Source organism: Neofelis nebulosa, chromosome 1, assembly GCF_028018385.1.
Source record: "Neofelis nebulosa isolate mNeoNeb1 chromosome 1, mNeoNeb1.pri, whole genome shotgun sequence".
NCBI classification, from domain to species: domain Eukaryota; kingdom Metazoa; phylum Chordata; class Mammalia; order Carnivora; family Felidae; genus Neofelis; species Neofelis nebulosa.
The window spans coordinates 84342842-84369928 of record NC_080782.1 but is presented as its reverse complement, the minus strand read 5'-3'; the positions used below and the strand labels follow the sequence as shown (position 1 = coordinate 84369928).

Genomic DNA, 27087 nt, shown 5'->3' with positions numbered 1-27087 from the left:
ATGTTACAAAAGTGCACATTTTATTGTCTTGTACATTTTGTGGGATAAGGAAAGCAGAATAAATATCAAGGATTAAAGTATAAACTGGAACACAAGTCTTTGGCAGATTTTCTTTATACTGGACATCCTGACCCCCTTTATACACTTACCAAGAAAGACAAATACCAGAAATTTCTTCTTGAATATTTTCTTTCAGTTTCCCTATAATCTCCAGATACTCCCATTCTCTTTCCCAATGATTGTCCTAATGTTAAATTGTTCAAAGGAAGCAATTAATTGAAAAGCAATCAGGTTGTACATCACAAAATGGAAACAATCTAGCAATCTCTTTTATTTAATCAACATAAACAAATGATCAAAATAATTCAGTCCATTTCTGGGGCCTGAAAACATATTTTTTGTCTCCTCCTTTCCACCCCACTCTTCTTCTATTCCCAAGTCCTATGGCCAGGTCACAGCAGCAAAAGCCCACTTTATCATATATTGCTTACCTCAATCTACATGAAGAAGTACAATGATGCTGCTAGATTCCAAATGTACAGCTATGTCAAAGTAAAAACCATCAAACCAGGCTTGAAAATGGCAGTATTCTATTACCTCAGTGGAGCTTATGGTCATTCTACAAAATCTACTGAAGTTATAAAACACTTAAAGTTTTTTCTATAATTAATAAATTGATCCTCTGTCTCTCCATTTCTAATTCCTTAATTCCAATACCCAGATGGCTTATATTGTTAAAAACATCTATGGAGGATTAATCTTTTGGTCATAATTTTTAAATGGATGCAATAATTGATTATATATACAATTCACTGCCTAATCAGAAATAAAACTGTAATCTCATAAAAGATGTTTAATAGCAATTTTAACTACTAGGCACATAATTAATGGTTAGGGTATTAAAAATTAAACTTCAAGGTGGCTAAAGCATAAATTTAAAAACTTTAGACAATTTCAAAGAAAACAAAACATTAAAATAAAAATTTCATAATTGTGTTTCTAAAAGTATGTGTAATAATACGTTGCTATTCTACATTTTCATATAAATTAATAGTAGATAGATATTATTCACCAAAAAAATTTTGTAAAATATTTTTAAAGACAGTGGAATAGCAATAAAACATTTTTTAATAACTGAATAGCAATAAAACCATTTTTAGTTATAAAGAAATCTTACATATAAAAGAAAGTAAGTTAAAGGCAATGGAACGCTGCAACACTAATTACTGTTTTTATATAAGGGAAAATATGGCAGCACAATTCGGTGATTGTTATATATGCAAAGCTTCCACGAACGTTGATGATGTCGTCTTCATAAGAAATACACAACTACCTTACCATATGTAATTTTTTTTTATTAGTAAGGGGATCCATAACAACACCGTTACATAATTGGGGCCCTACATTCCCATGCCTGACAATTTTCAATGAACAAACCTCACTAAGGCAATGACTGAATTTTGTGCAAGATTCTCAAATTCTAAATATATCACATTAAGGAACACCCATTTTATTTTCAATTGCTTGAGTGGATGGGATTAAAGCAAATGCAGTTGTACTATAGGAATTTTCTGCCACTCAACTGCCAGTGAAGTAATGCATGAAGAATTCTTATTAAGTCAAAAGAGAAGAGAATGCATTTGAAAGCATAATTTACCCCCTTGATTAAGTTTTACGAATGGAAAGATTCAAGATTCAAGGCACTATGGACCCTTTTCCCAACTCAAAAAGAGACCCTTTTTATTAATAACCATTAAAATGCTCCACATTTTAAAGTATGCAACATCATGGCCTCATTACAAATTAGGTATTTAGGGAAAACCGCATTTCCTTCAAAGGAAAATGTTAACAACATACAATTCCTTCATCATGCATTTTTAAATACTAAGGAAAGTTATGCAACTGTTTTCACAACCAAGGCTCAGGCAACTGCCCAAGAAGCCTATAGAATTGATATCAATAGGAGTCTTATGCCTGATGGAAAACCAGTCTACAGATTTTTTTAATCTGAAAAATAATGTCATCATTGTGAATTCCACTTTGGAATACAAAAGCAAGGATTACACTGTGTTGTTAAAATGTTAACAACTGCATTTCATTCTTTGAAAAGGCTATATAATTTTCCTAAAATAAAGAGTTGATTGTATCTCTTATTACTGTTACAAGAATTTGATATATCACAAGGTTTAAGAGTTACAGCATGTGCCAACTATCAACCAGAAAAAATGAACCTGATTCATAATTCACTTTGAAATGTCTAGTTAGTCAATCAAGTGATTTGTAATCATGAAGACTGCCAGAAATGCAGTGAATAATGAGCTACAGTAAAATCCCTGAATTTTTTTTAGTATTCTTTTTCATTATGCGACTTTTGTTGCCATTTTTTATCACTGTTTCTCAGCAGCACACATATTTACTTACAAGTTTTTGACTATTAAATAGGTTAAAGGATATACAAGTTGAATGACAAGAGTATTTAATGTCTTCCCACAAAATTATCAATAAGGTTGCTTTTGTTTATGAGTAATTGTTTTATATATCTGGGGGCTCCGGTATTTGGCGCATAGACATTTATAATTGTTAGCTCTTCCTGATGGATAGACCCTGTAATTATTAGATAATGCCCTTCTTCATCTCTTGTTACAGCCTTTAATTTAAAGTCTAGGGGCGCCTGGGTGGCGCAGTCGGTTAAGCGTCCGACTTCAGCCAGGTCACGATCTCGCGGTCCGTGAGTTCGAGCCCCGCGTCAGGCTCTGGGCTGATGGCTCGGAGCCTGGAGCCTGTTTCCAATTCTGTGTCTCCCTCTCTCTCTGCCCCTCCCCCGTTCATGCTCTGTCTCTCTCTGTCCCAAAAATAAATAAAAAACGTTGAAAAAAAAAATTTTAAAAAATAAAATAAAATAAAATAAAAAAATAAAGTCTAGTTTGTCTGATATAAGTATGGCTACTCCAGCTTTCTTTTGGCTTCCAGTAGCATGATAAATAGTTCTCCATCCCCTCACTCTCAATCTAAAGGTGTCCTCAGATCTCAAATGAGTCTCTTGTAGACAGCAAATAGATGGGTCTTGTTTTTTTATCCATTCTGATACCCTATGTCTTTTGGTTGGCGCATTTAATCCATTTACATTCAGTGTTATTATAGAAAGATACGGGTTTAGAGTCATTGTGATGTCTGTATGTTTTATGCTTGTAGTGATGTCTCTGGTACTTTGTCTCACAGGATCCCCCTTAGGATCTCTTGTAGGGCTGGTTTCGTGGTGACAAATTCCTTCAGTTTTTGTTTGTTTGGGAAGACCTTTATCTCTCCTTCTATTCTAAATGACAGACTTGCTGGATAAAGGATTCTCGGCTGCATATTTTTTCTGTTTAGCACACTGAAGATATCGTGCCAAGCCTTTCTGGCCTGCCAAGTTTCAAAGGAGAGATCAGTCACGAGTCTTATAGGTCTCCCTTTACATGTGAGGGCACGTTTACCCCTTGCTGCTTTCAGAATTTTCTCTTTATCCTTGTATTTTGCCAGTTTCACTATGATATGTCGTGCAGAAGATCGATTCAAGTTACGTCTGAAGGGAGTTCTCTGTGCCTCTTGGATTTCAATGCCTTTTTCCTTCCCCAGTTCAGGGAAGTTCTCAACTATAATTTCTTCAAGTACCCCTTCAGCACCTTTCCCTCTCTCTTCCTCCTCTGGGATACCAATTATGCGTATATTATTTCTTTTTAGTGTATCACTTAGTTCTCTAATTTTCCCCTCATACTCCTGGATTTTTTTATCTCTCTTTCTTTCAGCTTCCTCTTTCTCCATAACTTTATCTTCTAGTTCACCTATTCTCTCCTCTGTCTCTTCAATCCGAGCCATCGTGGTTTCCATTTTGTTTTGCATTTCGTTTAAAGTGTTTTTCAGCTCCTCGTGACTGTTCCTTAGTCCCTTGATCTCTGTGGCAAGAGATTCTCTGCTGTCCTGGATACTGTTTTCAAGCCCAGCGATTAATTTTATGACTATTATTCTAAATTCACTTTCTGTTATATTATTTAAATCCTTTTTGATCAGTTCATTAGCTGTTGTTATTTCCTGGAGATTCTTCTGAGGGGAATTCTTCCGTTTGGTCATTTTGGATAGTCCCTGGAGTGGTGACGACCCGCAGGGCACTTCCCCCGTGCTGTGGTGTATAACTGGAGTTGGTGGGCGGGGCCGCAGTCCGACCTGATGTCTGCCCCCAGCCCACCGCTGGGGCCACAGTCAGACTGGTGTGTGCCTTCTCTTCCCCTCTCCTAGGGGCGGGATTCACTGTGGGGTGGCGTGGCCCGTCTGGGCTACTTGCACACTGCCAGGCTTGTGGTGCTGGGCATCTGGCGTATTAGCTGGGGTGGGTAGGCAAGGTGCATAGGGGCAGGAGGGGCAGGCTTAGCTCGCTTCTCATTAGGTAATCCACTTCAGGAGGGGCCCTGTGGCACCGGGATGGAGTCAGACCCGCCGGAGGGATGGATCCGCAGAAGCACAGCGTTGGGTATTTGCGCGGAGCAAGCAAGTTCCCTGGCAGGAACTAGTTCCCTTTGGGATTTTTGGCTGGGGGATGGGCGAGGGAGATGGCGCTGGTGAGCGCCTTTGTTCCCCGCCAAACAGAGCTCTGTCCTCCGGGGGCTCAGCAACTCTCCCTCCCTTTGTCCTCCAGCCTTCCCGCTTTCCGAGCAGAGCTGTTAACTTATCACCTCCCAGACGCTAAGTCGTGCTTGCTGTCGGAACACAGTCCGTCCGGCCCCTCTGCTTTTGCCAGCCAGACTCGGGGGCTCTGCTTGGCCTGCAGGCTGCCCCTCCGCCCGGGCTCCCTCCCACCAGTCCGTGGAGCGTGCACCGCCTCGCCGCCCTTCCTACCCTCTTCCGTGGGCCTCTCGTCTGCGCTTGGCGCTGGAGACTCTGTTCTGCTAATCCTCTGGCGGTTTTCTGGGTTATTTAGGCAGGTGTCGGTGGAATCTAAGTGATCAGCAGGACGCGCGGTGAGCCCAGCGTCCTCCTACGCCGCCATCTTCCAATTGTCTCTTCCCACAAAATTAAAAGTCTTACTGTATGGGGTGCCTGGGTGGCTCAGTCAGTTAAGTGTCCGACTCTTGGTTTCAGCTCAGGTCATGATCTCACGGCTCATGGGATCAAGCTTTGTTTCAGGCTCTTCACTGTCAGCATGGAGCCTGCTTCAGATTCTCTCTCTCCTACTCTCTCTGTCTCTCCCCCACACACTCTCTCTCACTAAATAAATAAACGTTTTTTAAAAAGTCTTACTGTTTATAGCTTGAGCAAAGAAAATTACATTCCATCCAACTCCCTTCACACACACCTCATTTTATTTATTTAGTGAATATGCTGTTTCCGCATAGCAAATTTTAATTCAGTACATTTTCATAAGTTGTTTCTATATAGCCTAAAACAAATAAAATCACTTAACATAATATAGTTAATATCAGAAGCCATAAGCTCCCTTTTACTATCTTCATTGTATAACATTTCCTTAGTTAAAACTAATGTAAGCTGATGGCCAAAGAACATTTGACCTCTAATATAATCTTATTAAATTATAAATAAACAAAATATAAATCAACCCAAAGTTCGGCATATAACTAAAAAGGTAATATGATAAATTAGTGTTTTTCTCAATGTAAAACTACTAACCTATGTTAGAATCTGTCATTCTGATAATACTGGCCATCATAACCATTTTAATCAGGATTGCATGACATAAGAATTACAGTTTTAAAGCACATAGAACTTTAGGGGTGCCTAGACAATGGCTCAGTCATTTTATGGGTAAATTTCCAATAAGTGGTTAGTTGTTCAAGATAACAAAATTGCAGACATACACTATACTGCCTCTAAGAAGCTAGTATGACTATGGTGAGACTTCAGGAACAATACTGTTTATAACACTGAATATCCCAGAAAAGTGTAGCAGCACTCCACCTTGGAATTCATTTTATCACCATTATCACACCAACTGTGAGGAAAATCTTTTCTTTCCTTGTAGGTTACCCATCTGTTTAATTCATTCACTTAACAAATGCTTATTAAGCATCTATATGTACCAGGAATTGTACTAAACCCTGGGGATATAAAAATGAATTAAACACATAGCCTTTGTGCTTGCCATTAAGATATGTAACAGTCTAGTGGTGCCTGAGTAGTTCAGTTGATTAAGCTTCTGACGCTTGATTTTGGCTGAGGTCATGATCTCATGGTTCTGGAGTTTGGAGCTCTGTGCTGACAGTGCAGAGCCTGCTTGGGATTCTCTCTCTCTATCTCCCTCTCTCTGCCCTTCCCCTGCTTATGCTCTCTGTCTGTCTGTCTGTCTGTCTGTCTCTCTCTCTCTCTCTCTCTCAAAATAAATAAATCAATAAATAATCCTTAAAAAAGAAAGAAATCTATAGTCTAGAGAGATATAATAAGTGCAATAAAATATAAAGGTACATAAATATAAAATATAAGGCTCTCAGTTTAACTGAGGTAGACATGTAAGGAGTATACATGACATGGGGGAGTAAGGAAGAGGGCTGCCGGAGGCAAGCTTGAGACAACATGGAATGGACCACTAACAGAAAACCTTGTATGTATGCTAAAGAGAACACAATCTGTACCTTAAAATCCTTCAATGGTTTCTCTTGTTTGTGGAGGGAAAAATCATGGGATCATAGGTTTCCAGAATGTCTATTCAATTTATGTAATATGGCTTTCCTCAACAATGGTCACACTAACATTTCATATTGCATTATACACCTGTTAGAGAACTAATATCACCATTTTAGCCTATCTGCTTTATTTCAACATGTAAATAATCTCCCAGAACAAGGATCTCCAGCTCTAGCAAACTTGCACATTAAACAACAATTTTACTACTTGAAGAGCGGGGCAGTCACTAAAGTTATAGCAAGTTTTCCAAGAAAGCATTATCAAGAATCCATACACGTGATAACATGCACGCAGCATACACACAACATGAAGTATACACAATACACTGGCAGACTGTCCAACGTTGTGTCTACATAAAGTCACAAAAGCAAATGTTTCAGCCAGATACATTTTGGTGTACCTCAGTCAGTCGTACAAAATCACTGTGAACTGGCCAGACTGTGCCTCAAAAGTGAAACAGCGCATTCTCAAGTTGCGTAAGTAAACCTTTCAAGCAGCTTAACACAGCACTTAAAAATAGGAGCTCTGGGCAGAAGTTCTGAGGCCACATAGTTCAGGACTGAAATCCTTGGTCATTCACTGACCTTACACAAATTATTGAACTCTGGCTCTAAGTTTTCTCGTCTATAAACCTGAGATAATTATTCTTACCCCACATAACTGTTGTAAAAATATAATAAAATATAAAAAGCACTTAGAGTGGAACAAATTACATCAGTTTTAATAACAATTATATAATTATAATTATTAATTATTCAAAAAGTAGTATCACATCACTATACCTACAATAGAAATTATTCTAGTAAAGACAAACTCAAGTTTATACACTAAATTCCACTATAATGTTAAAGAAATTTCCAAAGTCTAGTCCAACTGAAAATGTTTGAGCTAGGCCTAATGAGAAAAAAATAATACTGACACAATCATCTTAAAATAATGCTTTCAAGAAATGAGACTTTTGAAAACACAATGAGTTATACTTAATAACTACTTATAAGGCATGGGAAGGGAAAGCCCAATCTTCCTACAAAAATACTGAGTGCCTTTTTGAGGAAAAGAAAACTATGCAATCAAACCTTTTCTCCAAATATAGTGCCATGTTATTCCTTTTTATATTTTGTGGCCTTTCACAAGCCATTTAGTATAGATGGTAAGGCTGGTTATAATCATGGAACATCATGTACCTGTAAAGATCCTCTCCCTACAGAGAGACCTGTTTTTTGAAGTCAGTGAGCATCAGTCCTACCAGTCTTTGATTTGGAATTTGTTTATATCCCAAAAGAAGAAAAATTAAAAGGGAACAGTGACAACAAAAAAGATAGAATAGTACTAAAGCAGAACTGTAAAAGAAAATTTACTTTGACAACCTGACATTGGTGATGATTCAAGTGAAAACAACTTGAGTAAAGAGGGCCAAAGCAACATCGGTAACTGTTATCAAGTTACTTACATACAATGGTACACACATGCAGACACACACACAAACATCATGGTTAGGAAGGGTTAGGTCAAATCACAAATGTAATTCGTAAAGTGAAGTAATGATTAATGAATATGCATTAAATAATAATGACCTGAATTACAGATTGCTATTAGATACACTACTACCCCTTGTAATAATATTAAACATATATGGTCATCCACTATATATCTAGGAAAGAAAGCCTGTGGCAAGCATCAACAACGGCTACCAGTTGAAAGACCAAATAATGTATTTGAAAACAGACGAGACATTGATACTGCAGTTATCTGAAATTTCCTGAAATTAGTAATATATTTTACGTTTTATATAAATTTTTTAATGTTTATTTATTCTTGAGAGCAGAAAGAGACAGAGCATGAGTTGGGGGAGGGCCAGAGAGAGAGGAAGACACAAAATCCAAAGCAGGCTCCAAGCTGTCAGCACAGAGCCCAATACGGGGCTCAAACCCACAAACCACAAGATCATGACCTGAGCCGAAGTTGGATGCTTAACCAACTGAGCCACCCAGGCGCCCCTGAAATCAGTAATATATTTTAAAATAAATAAGTAACATATGTGATTCTGTTCTAGCCAATATTCATTCAAATAAAAGTCAAGAATTATAAGTTAGCTAGCATGTGTTATATGGAAATAAGAATGGAGGTGAGAAAGAGTACTCAAATTGGGGCACCTGGCTGGCTCACTTGGAAGAGCATGTGACTCTTGATCTTGAGGTCAAGTTCGAGCCCCACACTGGATATAGAGATTATCCTTAAAAATAAATAAACTTTAAAAAAATAAAAGAAAGAAAAGAAAGAGTACCCCTACTACTTTTAGGTATATTCATAAACACCAAACTGTCACTTCCACCCCTTTTCATTGTCAGGTTGATTTCTGTGTGAATCTTCACTACACTCTAGTAATAAAGCATGATGGTTTAACATCCCATAAAACAAAGTTTAAACCAAACTATTGCTTGATAATGCTGAAAACATCAAATAACACTAGTGTGATCTTTCCTGTGTGAAGATGACACTGACTCACCTTCAACAGAGATGAGCTTCACGTTGTTTTTCCCCAAGGGAGATGAACTCGCTGATCTGGCCAATTCTCTTGCCAAAGCTCCCTGGTGAACAACAGCTTATATCTGCAAGATGAGTGTTACCAGTGGTCACAGAAAATAACAAAATAAAATTATTAACATAGAAATGAAACCTATGCCTTGGTCCCAAGCCACTATGTTTTAATGAACTAAAAACAAAGTCAGAGAAATATATATATTTTATAATACTTACATACAAAATTGTACATGTATTTACTCTCATTCATTTTATTTGATCTTTCCCTGACCTAAAAATACAAACAGTCAAAGGCTGACCTCTATTCCTGAGTAAAAATGTTCTCAGCTGTCTTACCTAAAACAAAGATTGCTTCTGACATGTAAAATCAAAAGTGTATAATGAAAATGCTCAAAACATGAAAGCATGCCAACTTTACATCCCTCATCACCAGTAGCAATAACTGAGGAAATTACAGAATATTTTTGTTAATGTTAGCAACATTTTCAATAGCATTAAATTCAGTATGACTACAGCCAAAATTACTGTGACATTTCCTAAAATCCTGAAAAATACTTCCATTTTTTATGAAGAAAAAATACTTTCATTACTAGCTATAGTGTTTATTCATGTTAAAACAGAAGTTTGTAATTAAATATTCCTGATATGGAATTTTATTAGTTACCAGATGAATCTCCTTCATAAGAGTTAAGAAGTTGGTTCAACATTACCTGAAGACATAGTGTTTAAGTAAAGTTGATGTTATGTGCTTCTTTATTATTGAAAGGAATAAAAATTAGATTAGCATCTGTTAATAATCAATAAGGAGCTACTTACAACTAGATACAATTCAAACAAAAACACAATGCTAAGCATCTACAATGAGCAAGGCACTCACTATTTGGGGTTTCTGTGAACAGGTGTAAGAATAACAAAGCATAATACACAACCTCAAAGAAATCACAATAGCAGTATTATTAAAACATTCCACTTCCAGTTCTACATAACTGTTTGCAATAACAAACAGCGAGAATATGAAGGGTGAAATAGAAAGCACAGCATCATACCAGAGAATGGTAGCTACCACAGGGATGAGGCTCTTGGGCTCCTCTTGCAAGTGGATATAAGGAAGTCTCGATAGAAATGTTGAGAACATCTGCTACAACCTGTGATGCAGGCCCAATGCCACCTGTAACCAAATAAACTTTGTTAATTTAAAGTCACTATACAACCGTTTCCACTCACAATTCTATTTCAGTGGGTCGGTCCCCTTAACCAGTCTTCACTGTATTTCTTACCGTGATTCCCCACCAACTCACCAAAACTGGAAGTTCTCCACTAGGCTGCAAACTCTTAAAGTTCTCCTTCATTATTTTTTTTTCAATTTTTTAACATTTATTCATTTTTGAGAGATGGAGAGAAACAGAGCGTCAGTGGGGGAGGGGCAGAAAGAGAGGGAGACACAGATCTGAAGCAGGCTCCAGGCTCTGAGCTATCAACACAGAGCCCGATGCAGGGCTCAAACTCATGAACTGTGAAATCATGACCTGAGCCGAGGTCAGACACCCAACTCAATGAGCCACCCAGGTGCCCCTAAAGTTCTCCTTCAGTTTAGTCTCCCATTTCCACAATGCCCAGCAGAATACCTCACAACTGTAAATGCCTAATAATGGCTTGATAACTTGAAATGAACTAGTCATCTTATTCCCTTATCAAAATACCACTTATTCTTGCTATAGTTCTATTCCTGGCAAGACAATATTAGATGAAAACACAAGATTGTTTACTTATTCAGCAAACATTTTGCTCAAACACCTACTAGGTACAATGCCAAGTGCTATATATACTAACATAACTAACACATGACCCTTGCTCTTAAGTAATTCAGTCTAGTAAAAAAGATAAAGATGGCAGACTCTGAAAACTATAAAAACACTGATTAAAGAAATTAAAGATGATGGGGTGGCTCAGTTGGTTAAGCGCCTGACTCTTGATTTCAGTTCAGGGTCATGGTCTCATGGTTCGTAAGTTCAAGCCCTGAGTCAGGCTCTGCGCTGACAGTGCAGAGCTTGCTTGGGATTCTCTCTCTCCCCTCTCTCTCTCTGCCCCCAACCCGCTTGCTCTCTCTCAAAATAAATAAACTTTAAAAAAATTAAAAAAAAAAAAAGAAATTGGAGATGACACAAGAAATGGAAAGACAATCCATGCTCACGGGTTGGAAGAACAAATATTGTTAAAATGTCTATACTAAATTTCATATATTGAAAAAATAAATAAATAAATAAATAAATAAATGTTAAAAAAGCAAAAAAAAAAAAAAAATGTCTATACTACCCAAAGCAATCTACACATTTAATGCAGCCACCAAAATACCAACAGCATTTTTCACAGAGCTAGAACAAACAATCCGGAAATTTGTATGGAACCACAAAAGACCCAAATAGCCAAAGCAATCTTGAAAAAGAAAAAGCAAAGTTGGAACCATCACAATTCCAGACTTCAAGGTATATTACAAAGCTGTAATCATCAAGACTGTATGGTACTGGCATAAAAACAGACACACAGATCAACCAACAGAACAGAATAGAAAACCCAGAAATGGACCCACGACTATATTCTCAACTAATCTTTGACAAAGCAGGAAAGAATATCCAAAGGAAAAAAGTCTCTTCAACAAATGGTGTTGAGAAAACTGGACAGCGACATGCAAAAGAATGAAACTGGACCACTTTCTCACACCCTACACAAAAATAAATTCAAAAGGGATGAAAGACCTAAATGTGAGACAGGAAACTATAAAAATCATAGAGGAGAACACAGGTGGCAACTTCTTTGACATTGGCCACAGCAACTTCTTACTAGATATGTCTCCTGAGGCAAAAGAAACAAAAGCAAACATGAACTAACGGGACTTCATCAAGATAAAAAGCTTCTGCACAGCAAGGGAAACAATCAACAAAACTGAAAGACAACGTCCAGAATGGCAGAAGAGAATTGCAAATGACACATCTAACAGATCCAAAATCTATAAAGAACTTATTAGTAAACTCAACACCCAAAAAAACAAATAATTCAATGAAGAAATGGGCAGAAGACATGAATAGACATTTTCCAAAGAAGACATTCAGATGGTTAACGGACACATAAAAAGATGCTCAACATCACTCATCATCAGAGAAATGCAAATCAAAACTACAATGAGATATCACTTCACACCTGTAAAATGGCTAAAATTAATAACAAAGGAAACTACAGATGTTGGCAAGGATGCAGAGAAAGGGGAACCCTCTTACATGGTTGGTGGGAATGCAAACTGGTGTAGCCACTCTGGAAAACACTGTGGAGGTTCCTCAAAAAAGTAAAAATAGAACTACACTATGATCCAGCAGTTGCACTACTAGGTATTTACCCAAAGGATACAAAAATACTGATTTGAAGGAATACACCCAACTCGATGTTTAAAGCAGTAGCATCAACAACAGCCAAATTATGGAAACAGCCCAAATGTCCATCGACTGATGAATGGATAAAGAAGTTGTGGTGCATATATACAATAGAATATTACTCACCATCAAAAAGGATGACATCTTGCCATTTGCAATGATGTGGATGAAGCTAGAATGTATTATGCTAAATGAAATATGTCAGAGAAAGACAAATACTATATGATTTCACTCATATGTGGAATTTACGAAACCAAACAGATGAACATGGGTCAGGGAGGTGGTGTGAGAGGCAAACCATAAAAGAGACTCCTAGCCATAGAAAACAAACTGAGGGTTGCTGAAGGTGAAGTGGGTGATGGAATGGGTTAAAAGGGTGATGAATATTAAGGAAGGCACTTGTTGTGATGAGTGCTGGGTATCATATGTAAGTGATGAATCACTAAATCCTTTTCCTGAAACGAACACTGGAACTTAAAGCCTGTAACACTGTAACTAGTATTTAAGGCTTGAAACTAAAAAAAGAAAAAAGATGTGGTATACACACACACACACACACACACACACACACACACACACACACAAATGGAATATTACTTAGTCATGAAAAATAAATGAAATCTTGCCATTTACAACAACATGGATAGAATGGAGGATTATGCTAAGCAAAATAAGTCAGTCAGCAAAAGACAAATACCATATGATTTCACTATATGTGGAATTTAATTAAAAAAACAAGCAAGCAAAGGAGAAAATGAGACAGAAGCAAACCAAGAAACATACCCTTACCTACAGAAAATAAGTTGATGGTTACCAGAGGGGAGATGGGAGGGGGGATAGGTGAAATAGGTGATGGGGATTAAGGAGTGCACAAGTTTTGATGAACACCAGGTATTGTATGGAAGTGCTGAATCACTATACTGTACACCCGAAAATAATATTACACTCTGTTAACAACTAGAATTTAAATTAAACTTTCTTTAAAAAGAAAAAAATAAGAAAGATAAAGAAGGAAATTAGTCACTATGATACCCTGTCATCAGTTTATAGCCAGTTTTCTAGAAAGTGCTACAGATACTAAAAGAAAACTGGCTTAGAATAAAGGCTTTAGAGAAGAAATGTCATGTGAAATGAGTATTTAAAAAATAACAGCCATTGAACAGAGGGACAAAAAGAAAGAAGACATTCTTAGTGCAGGGGAGAGGTGAAAAATTATAGAGGTGCAAAAGGGTACACAATATTCTGAGAAATTCTAAAAGCTTTTTGGAAAGTATAAAACGAGAAGAAAAAGGCATGAAAAAGATCACAGAGATGCCTATTATGCTAAATAGCTGGACCTTGGTCTGACTAAAGGAGGTAAGCCAGAGGAGTGATGTAACCATTAAAAAGATCTTGGCAGTAGTGTGAAAGACAGGAGGAAGGACAACAGGACAAGGCAAAGGACTAAATCACATGAGACAAAACTGTCTTGACCTAATGGTTTATGGAATTATGGTGACCCGATTCATCATCAGTGGTCATTAGGTCTCTTCCCCAACAGGTCTCAAATTCAGATACATATTTAGAAACAGGTGTGGATTTATTTTAGTAAACTATTTAGGTGGTATAATCTCAATCAAAAAGCATGGCAGGAATTTCATAAGAATTGTATCAAGATGCCAAAATGTTAATAACAACTAGCACTGGGTAGTAGGGATACAGGTCATGTTTTTCTTGTTAATGATATATTTCAAATTGTCTACAGAGTAAAATTAAAAATAAATCCTACAGGAATTTCTTGAAACTTAAAAATTAAAATTGGCCTTAACTCTAAAGGGCCAGAGCCAGGATTCCTTCACAATATAACTGGCCCAAAGCCTCCCTTTATCACCATGGCCCACTCTACATAAAATACACATTCCTACAACAGAACCTCAACCCATAACCTCTCTGTTTCTATAGCATCCTCTTGCTCTGAATATCTGTCTAAATCCCAACTTCATCATACCACCAGCTATACTGATTTTGTACTTGAATTTCCAAAAGCTCATTATCTGCTCCATACACTGTGACACTCCATTGTATCATTTATTGAAATCCTTCCTAAATACTTCTCCAGTCTGTTCTTCCTATAGTGTTTTAAGAATACTATGGTAAAATCAGTCCTATTCCAAAAGAATATTCAGACCTGACTCACTTATGGGCAGACATGCGTATAATTGTACCAATGAATTGATAAACTGCAAACATTGATCACTATTAAAGAGTTTTCAAATCTATTATCTCAGAAAAAGTTGCCTACTGTTATGAGTTGAATGGTGTCCCCCCAAAAATATGTTGAAGTCCTAACCCTCAGTACCTGTGAATGTGACCTTATTTGGAAATAAGGTCTTTGCAGATTATCAAGTTAAATGAGGTCATTAGGATAGGCTCTAATCCAATATGACTGGTGTCTTTATAAATAAGGAAACTTTGGACATAAAGACAGAAACATACACAGGGAGGTCACCACATGAAGATGACGACAGGGATCAGGATGATGCATCTATAAACCAACGTATACCAAAGATTACCAACAAACCACCACAAGCTAGGAGAGAGGCATGTAATCGATTATCTTCCTCACAGCCATTGGAAGGAATTACCTTGACAACACCTTGATCTTGGACTTCTAGCCTCAAGAACCAGGCAACAATGAATTTCTGTTGCTTAAGCTACCCCTTTTGTGGTACAATGCTACACAGCCCAAGCAAAATAATATACCTAATAAGGGAAACTGATTTGTCCCCCTGGAAGTCACTAAAGACAAAAACATTCTGAAGATTGCAAATCAGTAATAATAAATTTTCTTGATATTAATTTTTCAACCTCTAGCAAAGGTGGTATTTAATAGCTAAGTCAACCTAGTACCAAATGACTCTAAGGAAAGAGTTTCATCTATAAAGTACCATTCATAAAGCACATAATCAAACAGAGAGAATATTATCCTATAGCTATTGGGACATAAAAATAACATGAAATTATATAGATTTTCCTTTGTTTTATAAAAGAGTTCCTCTATGCACTTTTATGTGCCTGTGAGAATACAATTTGACCTATAATCCAAAGATAATACAATGAGTTACTTGATGAGAAGCAGGGAAATCAGCATAGATCAGGAATGGGCTCTAGAGGGACACATACTTCAAATCCTTGCAATGTTACTCATCAGCTATGTGACTTGAGCAAATTACTTAACCACGGTTGAGCCTCAAATTCTTCACCAGTAAAATGGGAATTTTACAGTTTATATAAACAGATTAAACAATATATGAAATATGCTTAGCATATAATGATAAGAAGGTTTTACAATGTATATAAAAAGGAAAATTCATAATTAAGGATTTTTTTATACTTCTCTTCGGTAGGACAACTATTAAGCAAGTTTACATAAGAACAAAACTCTTCATCATACACACTGTATATAAAAATATAGTCTTTGGCTAGTTCCCTACTATAAAATGCAGAAGTTTCAAACCTATTTTAAACCTATTGGTCAAAACTCAAAACACATTTAAACTGATTAATATTGGAACTGAAATACAAACAGGATCTTGGTGACTTTTGGCTCTGTCACAGACATCAGTTGGTATGCTGCTTTCGAAGCTCTGTAATACCACTCCTTTATTCCTTCAGATCACTAAGCTCTAGCCAGTCCAAACAACAACCCATAAGTTGTCAAACTAGACTGACATGAGCCTGAGCCTAATAGTATAGTACAATCCACTGGAACCTTCTACCAAATATTACTGGGTTTTTTGCCTTTTTAAAAATATCTTATAAAATACACATCTCAAAACTGTAGCTAAATAAAAAGGGACTTATTTTGGAATGTGTATATCTGTTGTAGGGGTTTTTTTAATGTTTATTTATTTCTGAATGAGAGAGAGACAAAGCGCAGGTGAGGGAGGGGCAGAGAGGGGGAGATGCAGAATCCAAAGCAGGCTCCAGGCACCAAACTGTCAGCATAGAGCGACACAGAGCTGGAATCCACAAAGTACAAGATCATGTCCTGAGCTGAAGTCTGACAAAACCGACTGAGCCACTCAGGCGCCCCAGGAATGTGTATATTTGGTTTGAGAAATGTATAAATAAGGCAAAACCTTATCAATCACTAAAATTCAAAAGGACCATATTTTCTCACTCTACACAAAATATAAATTATACTTTGACTGTTTATTGTAATACTTGTAAATTGAAACTTACACCTACATCCACATATAAACAGATAGAAAAACTACAAGATTAAATCCAAAAAGACTTTATTATAGGGGTAGGGGTATTTTTATTAAACTTTTTTATCAAAAGCAGCTATCTACCTAGGTCAGATCTATTGGCAAATATATCAACAACTCATTTTTTGTGTGACAGCCAAATAGTAACTGTTCTTAGCATCCTTTAATAAACTTTGGTGAACTATAAAAACATGTTCATTTGTAATGCTATAAAAACATGTGCAGGGGCACCTAGGTGGCTCAGTAGTTTGAGCGTCTGACTCTTGATTTCGGCTCAGGTCATGGACTGAGACGCACATAGGGTTCCACACTAAGAATGGAGCCTGCTTGGGATTCTCTCCCTCTCCCTCTGCCCCTCTGCCCTGCTCACAGTCCCTTGCTCTCTCTCGCTCTCTCTCTCTCTAAAAAAGAAAACAGAAACATGTTCAATGAGAAAACTCAATATTTCCATCGAAGCTAATGGGAAGTCAAAACCAAACACAGGTATTTTTCTAAGTATCTATGAAAATATGTTTTACCTTCATACTTAGTGTAGTTCCCAACTTTAATTTAAATATACTGTTAGTTGAGGGTTTTTTTTTTAATTTACATTGAAGTTAGTTAGCATATAGTAACAACGATTTCAGAAGAAGATTCCTTAATGCCCCTTACCCATTTAGCCCATCCCTCCTCCTACAACCCCTCCAGTAACCCTCTGTTCTCCATATTTAAGAATCTCTTATGTTTTGTCCCCCTCCCTGTTTTTATATTATTTTTGCTTCCCTTCCCTTGCATTCATCTGTTCTGTGTCTTAAAGTCCTCATATGAGTGAAGTCACATGATATTTGTCTTTCTCTGACTAATTTCGCTTAGCATAATATCCTCTACTTCCATCCACGTAGTTACAAATGGCAAGATTTTCCTTTTTTTTTTTTTTTTTGAGCTTTGAAAAAAATGAACCTGCTTCTTGCTAAAGCAGCAGCACAAAGGGTGCTTTTCAGAAACATTGTTAGGCAATTGTTTTTTATTTACAGAGAGATATTGTTAGGCAATTATTTTTTATTTACAGAGAGATAATTAGACTGGTATACTTAATTTAAACAAAATAGGGTATCAGGAAAAATTCTTAGATCTTATATTCTTTAAAAAAACTGATCTAAAGTTAGCAAATGCCACATCCTATTTGTTCAAGATACTATATTAATATCATTTTGGCTGATCCCAAATTATAACTCTAACAATTTTTCAAAAGGCAAAGAACAGCAATGGAAACCTAAATGTATTTTCTTTTTCTCTTAAAGTCTTCATGTAGTAATATTAATAAAATCACAAATACATTATATTAAGAAAATATAATCTGTTAAATTATTGGCAAAAGACCATATCAATAATTATCCCCTGAAGAGCAATGACTTTGCTTTTATCTATCTCACATGCAGTAAGCATGACAAGAATTCAATAAATAGGTGTTAACTGTCTATATCTCAAGAACAATAAGCACAACAGCAGCATAATTCTCCTAAGAATCAAATAGTGAGAAAATCCTAAAGATCTGGGATTTCGAAACAGGCCATGAACAAAATTTTACAACAGGCAAATCTAACATTAGTAGAAGAAAACTCTACCCTTTACCCACAGAAAAATTCTGAGATCACATCTGAAAATTGTGTGTTGGCTGTGTCAATAGAAAATACACAGCCAATGCTAGTTTTGAAATAATCTCAACTTGGTCTAAAGTACAGTCATTAAGAACTGAGTACAAAGAGCACAGATATTTAAGCACCTATAATCCTGATAGTATATATGGCAAAAAATATACATAATATATAATCATATAAATATATACATACATACATAAAAATACATACACATTTTTTTCCAAATTCAGAGGTTTCTGTAAACAATACATCACCTTTCTTCAAAGAGCTATATAACTAAAATAGTAAAATAATATAAATGGACTATACATTGTTGTGTCTCACCGTGGTTTCTCTAGTGTTAGCACTGCTGGCTTGGTGATTAAGATTCCATATTCTCACCACTACTGTCCAGATTCATATTATGATCAAGGAGAAACAAGTTAGCAAGGGGCTAGTTTCCTCTACTCACATTTTTTCTGCTGAGTTTCACCTACCTGATAGAGCAACAATGGAGAAATTTAATGAGTGTAGAAAAGTCTTTATATTACCCATTACAGACGTTCACCAGAACTTTCAACTAGACAAATGCCTTGCAAATATTTACAGACAGACATACACACACAGACACACACAGACACACACACACAGCTTTCTCTCCAGACAGAAATGTTACAGATATGAAAGAAATAATATTTAGTATGAGCAAATAAAGCAATATGCTTCATAAAAAGCAATATGCATTTATAAATGCTAAATAAAAGGAGTACTGAATGTTGATATCTGATTACATTGGATCTCTCCTCCCCAAACTAATATGCTAGGGAAAATTTCCTACTAGCAGCTGCTGAACACATAAGATAATTGATCTAAAATAGAGAAAAATGTGTTACCTGCCTTGCTTGTTAAAACACAACTACCTTGAGAATATTTATAGCACTGACAAAGCTACGATTAGTAGCTTCATCTTCCCTAAAAAGAATGATTGCTACGATTACAAGTTTCCTAGTATGTATTTATAGAACCAAATAATTTATTAAACCAAGTTTTTGGTCTTAAAGCAACAGATTTGGGAACAGATAGTCTTATAATAGGATACATTAACTCCATCTCTAGTTATATTGAAATTTTTTCATAGGAAAGGCACGGCACTGTGAATATTATGACTCAAGCTTACTCATCTCAACTAAGAATGAATTAAATTCGATAGAGTAAAAACCTGAAAGAACGTACATACATGGAATTCTAGGTTGCCATTTTTAGAATAGGGTTTTTCTCCAAAGAGATTTTAAAAATGTGTTTCAAAATTATTCTATCTGTGCTACTCTCACTTTAGTGCTCTGATAAGTTGGTTGCTAAATAGAAACAAGAAACAAACTCATTTTCAAATAGAAAGTCATTTGTGATTTGACCACAACATAAGCTACCAAAAAAAAAAAAAGAAAGAAAGAAGCAATTTGTCAAAGTCCTGACTGCCAAAATATATTGAAAAATAGATATATGTACACGTAAAGAGACACTTATATTTGTGCCCATTCCTATTTTCCTGGTCCAGTTACCATGAAGAGATCAGAAAACAGACCACACAGTAAGACAACTATCGAAAGCTTCATTGTACCCAAACTACCATTTTTTCCAGGAAAGTCCAGAAAATAAAGAAGAAAACCGCAGCCTCTACAGGAGGCTACAGATTCAGTCTTCTCCTTCTATAGGTAGCTTACAGGCTGATAATGGCTTCAATGTTTTCCCCTACAGGAAAAATACTCTTAGAGAAAAACCTTTTCTGCATACACAATCACAAAATTATAAAAGCCTACAGACAGTCTTTAACCACAGGATACCACAGTGGTCATTTAGCCAGTACCCAAAGCAGACAATGTGAACTGAAGAGAAGAGTGCTTTGAATGGAAGTCAGGAGAACTAAGTTTCATTCCTGGCTCTGGATTTACTATATGGTCTTCAGTAAGTTACTTAAATTTCTCTGAGCCTTTTCCTTTTGTTTTATTTTATTTCATATGGAAAATAAGAGGTAATCAAAAAACTTTAATTATGCCTAGGAGGACATCAAAGAACATGTGGATCTGTCCACAACTTCACAGATGAAACATGATCACTCACAGGTGATTAGACAAAAAAGGTTCCAACAGCTTTCACAGCTTCAACATCTTAAAATTAATTCATTTAAAAGGACAAGTCACTTACAACAAATCTTTAGACATGTCAAGAAAAATACTTAAGAGGCAAAAAAGATAATGATAAAATTTAGGATGATGATTATCTCTTCAAGAAGCCATCAGGGAGTAAGATCAGGAAGAGCTTCAATTGTACAGGTAACACTTTACTTCTCAAACAGTTTGGAGCACATGTCTGTTTTTCTTGATATGCCACATTTTGTCTGAAATACTTTCTAACCATTTTTTTTTAATTTTTTAATGTTTTATTTATTTTTGAGATAGAGAGAGACAGAGCATGAACAGGGGAGGGTCAGAGAGAGAGAGGGAGACACAGAATCTGAAGCAGGCTCCAGGCTCTGAGCTGTCAGCACAGAGCCCGACGTGGGGCTCGAACCCACGGACCGTGAGATCATGACCTGAGCCGAAGTCGGATGCTTAACCGACTGAGCCACCCAGGCGCCCCACTAACCATTTTTTTTTAAGTAACCACCAAAACATCTTTAACCAAAAGCTGAATGAAATAAATGAAAACACTTCCCTGGAATATTAAAGGTCAATGGAAATAGTGTGTCAGTTTCAAACATTCTCCTCATGAGCTTAAAAGGCAAGTATCACTATGATCCCCTAATATGTGGGGGAAAAGAGTGCTGGGCTGCAAAAAAAAAAAAAAAAAAAAAAAAAGGAGGGGGCGTTGCCTGGGTGTCTCAGATGATTAAGGGACCACCTGACTCTTGATTTTAGCTCAGGTCACGATCTCATAATTCGCGGTACCAAGCGCCACTTCAGGCTCTGGGCAGATAGCTAGGACGCTGCTATGGATTCTCTCTCCTCTCTTCTGCCCTCCCCCACTCACATGTGTGCGCACTGTGTGCAGCATGCACGCACTCTCTCTCTCTAAATAAACAATTTAAAATATATTTCAAAAATATGTACATAAAACTATTTCCAATTAAAAGAACACACACAGCGCAAAACACAAAACGAACTGTATTATTAGCACCATGATTGAATCACTTAAGAATACTCAGATAGCTAATAACTTTTACTCTAAACATCTGCCTAAGAAAAATACATTCAAGAGTCACATCCAATAGCCTCGTGTTTAATCTTCAGGGTTGTTTTTACCGACTAATCAAACTAATCAAAGGCCTGTCTAAACCTCTACATGGAACCTACCTGTAAAAACTAAATGCCTCTGCAATTTCCGAAATTTTCCAACAAGAAAGTACAGGTCATTCAGCAAAATATATTTACTGTATACTACCATAATAGCTATTTAATTGTTATCATTATGATGCAGATATATAATGGAAACAGATGTTCCTTTTTCCTTTCAGCAAAGCACAGGAAAAGCATAAACTTGCTGATATTGCATGGACTACTATCATAGCACAATAGAGGGGGAAAAAACATTAGCACATGACAATATTAGTTTTTACTACACAACTAATTGCATAAAAAGTATAACTTGAGATCATTAAATCAATGATCTACAGAAGGGAAACAAATAGATTTGTATAACCAGCCTATTTCACATCTGCAGTTGAGAAAATACTTCTGAGAGACTAAGTGTATGCAAAATGCTACCAGTGCTTTCAGAAGACAAGGAAAGAATGTTGTTCTATTTTCTTTGCTCATGTAACATAGATTACAATGCTGCCTCTACAGAGAAATTTTTTTCAATAGTACCAGTATAAACTGGAAGAACTTTTCTGGAAAACAATTTGGCCATCAATATCAAGAACCTTAAAAAAAGTCTATACCCTCATCCAAGTAAATTCTTTTGTAATAATATATTGTAAGGAAATAGCCAGAGGGATGAATAAGATTTATTTAAAAAGCCATTTATCATAACTTTATTTATAATTATGGAAAATTAAAAATCTAGCTCTCCAATAGAACAATGAATAATTATACATGATAAAACATTAAACAGTCAACATAAATGACTTTAATAATTTTAATTACACAGGAAATTTTCTACTATTTAATGCCAACTGAAAAAAGCAAGATACAAAGTGGTGTCTATCTATATATAAATAAAACATATAAATGCTTGGAGAAAGGCTTAGAGAAATATACAAAATGTCATTTTTAACTTTTGCAAATTATTATGAGCAAATACTAGCTTTTTAATCACAAAAAGTTATATTTTCTTTAAATAATTAATTCTATATCTATGCTCTAATACTGTGTCCTTGTCCAAAGTTTCTAAAAATTCTTTGCACCAAATAGCCCTATAAGTATTTATAAGTAAATTTACCTAAATTTATGTTGACAAGTTATTTGATCCTAAAATTTGACATATAAAGTGTCTGTCAATCACATAGACAACACATTTTTTTCCTGAGTTAAATAGGATGCTTACAAATTAGACAAAATTTTGAGACAAATATTATAAATGCTTACTTACAAACTACCAATATGATGTGTTTTAAGTCACCAAGTCAAAGACATTTTTCAAATAAAACTATTTCTAAGCCAGATAAAGTAGCCTATTAATTGTTCTCTCCAATATGCCAATAAAAAGTTTGCCATAGCTTTCATTAGGATTCCTGGTTTCATGATTCTATTTTTACAAAAAGGAGCTGATTTGTCTTAGGCTATTACTGTCTATTACTTCTAGAAGTCTTGAGGAAAGGTGGGAAGCAGCAAATTCTGGCAATCTGCCTAAAGAGAAATCAATGAAACAAATTAATCCTTCGCAGGCTGCAATGACACAGTAATCCATCATTCAGAGCTGCTTTTATATACCAAATCAGAGAGCAGAGGAAAGAGCCCTGGGGGACATCACAGACAACAACTTACACCAACACTGGGAAAATACTGAGGAATCAGTTTATTTAAAGAGGATAGATTTCAGTTGATTGCCTATTTCGTCAAATAAAGATTTTTTCTTTCACAGTGTAGTGAACCCAAGGCCCAATGACTTTATCTTCAGAATTCACTACCAAATACGCTGGCTGACATCAATAGGGGATGAATGTTTTTAAATAATTAGCATCATTAATCAGTATAAACAAATATCTGGCTAAAGTAATATTACTTTTTCCATTAAAATTCCAGGTGTTAAACACATTCCTTGTTTTCAGTACAGACTAATTCTAAATTCACCTACTAATCTCCAACTTAACTGACCAATTTCTGGTAAACCACATTGAAGTATTTTTTTCACACATAAAATGTAGCCATTTACAATATGGGTAATTTTCTAAGTACTGTGTCCAGTTTAAAGACTTGAAAATTTTAATTTCATCTCTTGCCATTTAAGATTCAACAGCAAATCAGATTATAAATAACTTCTTTCACAATAATAAATAGTTCTTTAGCTTTTAATGTCATTGGCAATGCTGAAAGATAAAATTAAACATGGTTTCTTTTTTAAAAATAAACATATCAATGTATGGCAGTACATTCACATTGAGTATATTTATTTACACATATACAAAAATATATGCATCTAAATTTATTCATGCTTATGTAGAAACTTATGCACCTGAGTACATCTTACTCTAGTAAGATGTACTGAGTGGGATTATATTTCCTAGATGAAAACTAATGACAAGAACAATGCAGTCACAGGAATATTACTATTCCTAAATACAAATGCATCATTTTTGTGGCTGAACGTGAGAAGTGAAAGAAAAGAATTTCCAAGAAATAAACAAAAACAACAAAAACCTGTCACGATGGTCTCTGAAATGTTAAAACCCAGAGCATCTAATCATAGATGCAAAATAGAAAAAGGTTAAATAAATGCTAACTAGTCAATTTTTGAGTGGCATCTTCGATTCTGTGGTCCATGGCCATATGATTGCAATTCCTGGCCATGCTGATACATTTTTAATTCAATACATGGATCTAGTATTTATTGATTTAATAAGGTTAGGGTATTACATTGTGGCTGCTACTGATGAACTGTCAGCAGTTCTATCTAGTAAAATCTTACAGAGGAGTATCTATTTTAGGGGAGAGAGAGAGAACAGCTATGTAAATGTAACCCCTTCACTACCTGACAGTGGCAAGAGTAAGGTCCCTTCTTTCCTAGACTGCTTCGAGCTCCACACATCTTCTACGACTGAAGATGTTGGCTGCCAATTGACCGAGGTGACCGTGAAGAGACTGCAGCAAAGCCGTCCAGGTACACCTTCAAAATGAGGGAAAGCAGTGATTTACATCCCCATCTCCACCCTCTGGCCTCTCCTCATAGGCCGTGAAGCACATACACACGCAAGGACATTACACATGCGCGGACACACCCAAAGACCTGAGCCCTTACCTTGTCACCTAACAGAGTTTAAAGGAGCCTTCAGTGACTTCTCTCTCTGGACCCTAACATCGTCCACTGCTTCGTTAGCATGCAGGCAGACATAAAAGAAGGGAGAAAATTCACTTTCTCGAAAACAGTTCTGCCAAAATGCAACCCAAGGAGAGAGGCTTTAAAGGCTCTGTGAAATAAGGAGGTACCACAGGATCCAGCATCAGAAAAGGGGAGAGAAATCCACCAAAGTTGCTGAAACACTTGGGGACTATTAAGAAAGCTTTTTGCACTGCTGTGCTACCCTGCTTGTGGGCTTATTTTCCCAACCTAGACACCTGGGAAGCATGTTGTGCTCCAGCTTTTCTCTGACTTTGAAGAAATGGATAATCTAAGGAGTGGTGCTGCTGCTGGGGTCAGTAAAACTATGCTAATTGGTGAACCTAATTGCTTCAAGCAGTCCTGCCTCTAAACAGGGAGAGCACAGTTGATGGAGTCAGTCTGTTCCTAATAAAATGAAGAAGCACTGAATTAAATTCCCAAGGAAGGCACTATAAAAGTTTCCACAGTGTAACCAAATGACTTCACCTATGCTATTACCCCTAAGATGACATCTTTGAAAGAAAGCAGAGCCCAGTCAGGCTCCATATTCATAAATTGGCTGAGCTTAGGCCAGTGAATCTGGATTGATTTAAAAAGGCTTTTTCATCCTTCCAATCAAATGAAGTCACTGTTAATTAGATACTTTCTGTTAACAATGTCACTCTTCTCCACGTTACCTGCTCACACTTGCAGCGCCTCTAGTGCAACATCTGGAGCACCAGTTTCCCTGCAATCAGTCCTCACAAGTTTGGCTGGAGGGTGGTGGTATTTCCGTTTCTCAATCCCTGTCTGGAGGAAGATACTATTCAGTGCACCAGTGGCGAGATACATACCAGCTCGCTAATTTGCAAGATTATACAACACTCTCTGAGAAAACTCTCCAGATACGGTCCCCCAAAACATTTTTTGATGAACTGCACGGCGGTTTCTCTGTGCTGTTCCCGCCTTGCAGAGGTTTTCAAAAACGCCAAAGGCCACAAAGTTAACTCCCACTGACTTTGTGGCTTCTTCAGGCCAAAACTAGAAAATCGGGTTTGAGGTTTCCTGGCCGCGCCCCAGGCCTTGCTGCCTACCCCTCTCAGCCCAAACCCTGAAGGGGACTAGGTGGTCAAGGCAGGGCCCAGCGTTAGTCAGCCCCGGAGCACCGCAAAGGCTCAGAGCGCTCTCGCCAGGGAGGGGAAGACTGCAAAGGCGGTCTCTTTCGACGGTGAGTCCCTGAACTTGACCAAGTTGCGGAGAAGTCGGCTCTCACCCGCTTCGGGCCCATTCCCAGGAAACTTGCTGAGCCGACCCCGGGACACAAACCGCCAGCGCTGACCGACAGCGTGGGCCTGGGGTTCTCGCAGCGTGCGCCACTCGCCGGTCGAGCCCGTCTTCCTTAAACCTTAAGCCCGCACAGGCCCAGCTCGCGGGCTGGGGACCCTCAGCGCCCGCGGGAGCGCGACCCTTGCCCTCCGACGAGGCCCCGGCGCGCGGACCCCTCGGCCAAGGCCCCTCACCGCGCGCAGCGACACACTTGCGTCGAGCGCCCGGAAGCCAACTCCGCGAGCGAGGCTTCGTGCCCGGATGTGGGCCTAGCTTCCGGGAACTGCTCCCGCCCTGGCGGTGCCCAGGACTGAGTTCCCGGGCTTCGAGGGAAGGTGTGGGGGCCGGCCTGGAGCCCCGACACCGGAGCCTGGTTCGCAGAGTGCAGAATCGTTCGCAAGGGAGCGCCCTTGTGGGGTGAGAAATGTGAGGAGACACACGGGAGTAAAGGCCCTCGACTGAGCCGGGGATGACGAGGAATCGCGCCAGGTGCCTCCCGGCCGTCCTCAGGGCCCACACCGCTCAGCCCAACGCTGATCCGAGGGCTTAGGCGGACAAGAGGCCGCCACAGGCAGCTTAGGACCCTGGCAGCCCAAAGGCGGCTCGTCGTTAGGAAAGACTCAGGGACCTGCCGCCAGGTCACGGACCTCATCTGGGCAGGGAGCTCCTGAGCGAGAGTCGCTGACCAGGGCGTGCACCTGCACCTGGGACCCTGCCCCTGACTCTGCGGCGCCCAAGAACCTTGAA

At 37.6% G+C, this 27087-nt stretch overlaps 1 long non-coding RNA gene across 1 annotated transcript in view; it reads right to left on the bottom strand.

Moving 5' to 3' along the window:
- Nucleotides 1-26531, bottom strand: part of LOC131510202 (uncharacterized) — a 144891-nt gene extending 118360 nt beyond the window's left edge. The window contains exons 1-4 of the long non-coding RNA XR_009260931.1: nt 26288-26531; nt 25713-25824; nt 10257-10378; nt 9176-9278 (exon numbers count right to left, since the gene is read on the bottom strand). This is a non-coding gene — a long non-coding RNA (uncharacterized LOC131510202). The remainder of the gene's footprint in view (nt 1-9175; nt 9279-10256; nt 10379-25712; nt 25825-26287) is intronic.
- Between the last annotated feature and the right edge of the window lie 556 nt (nt 26532-27087).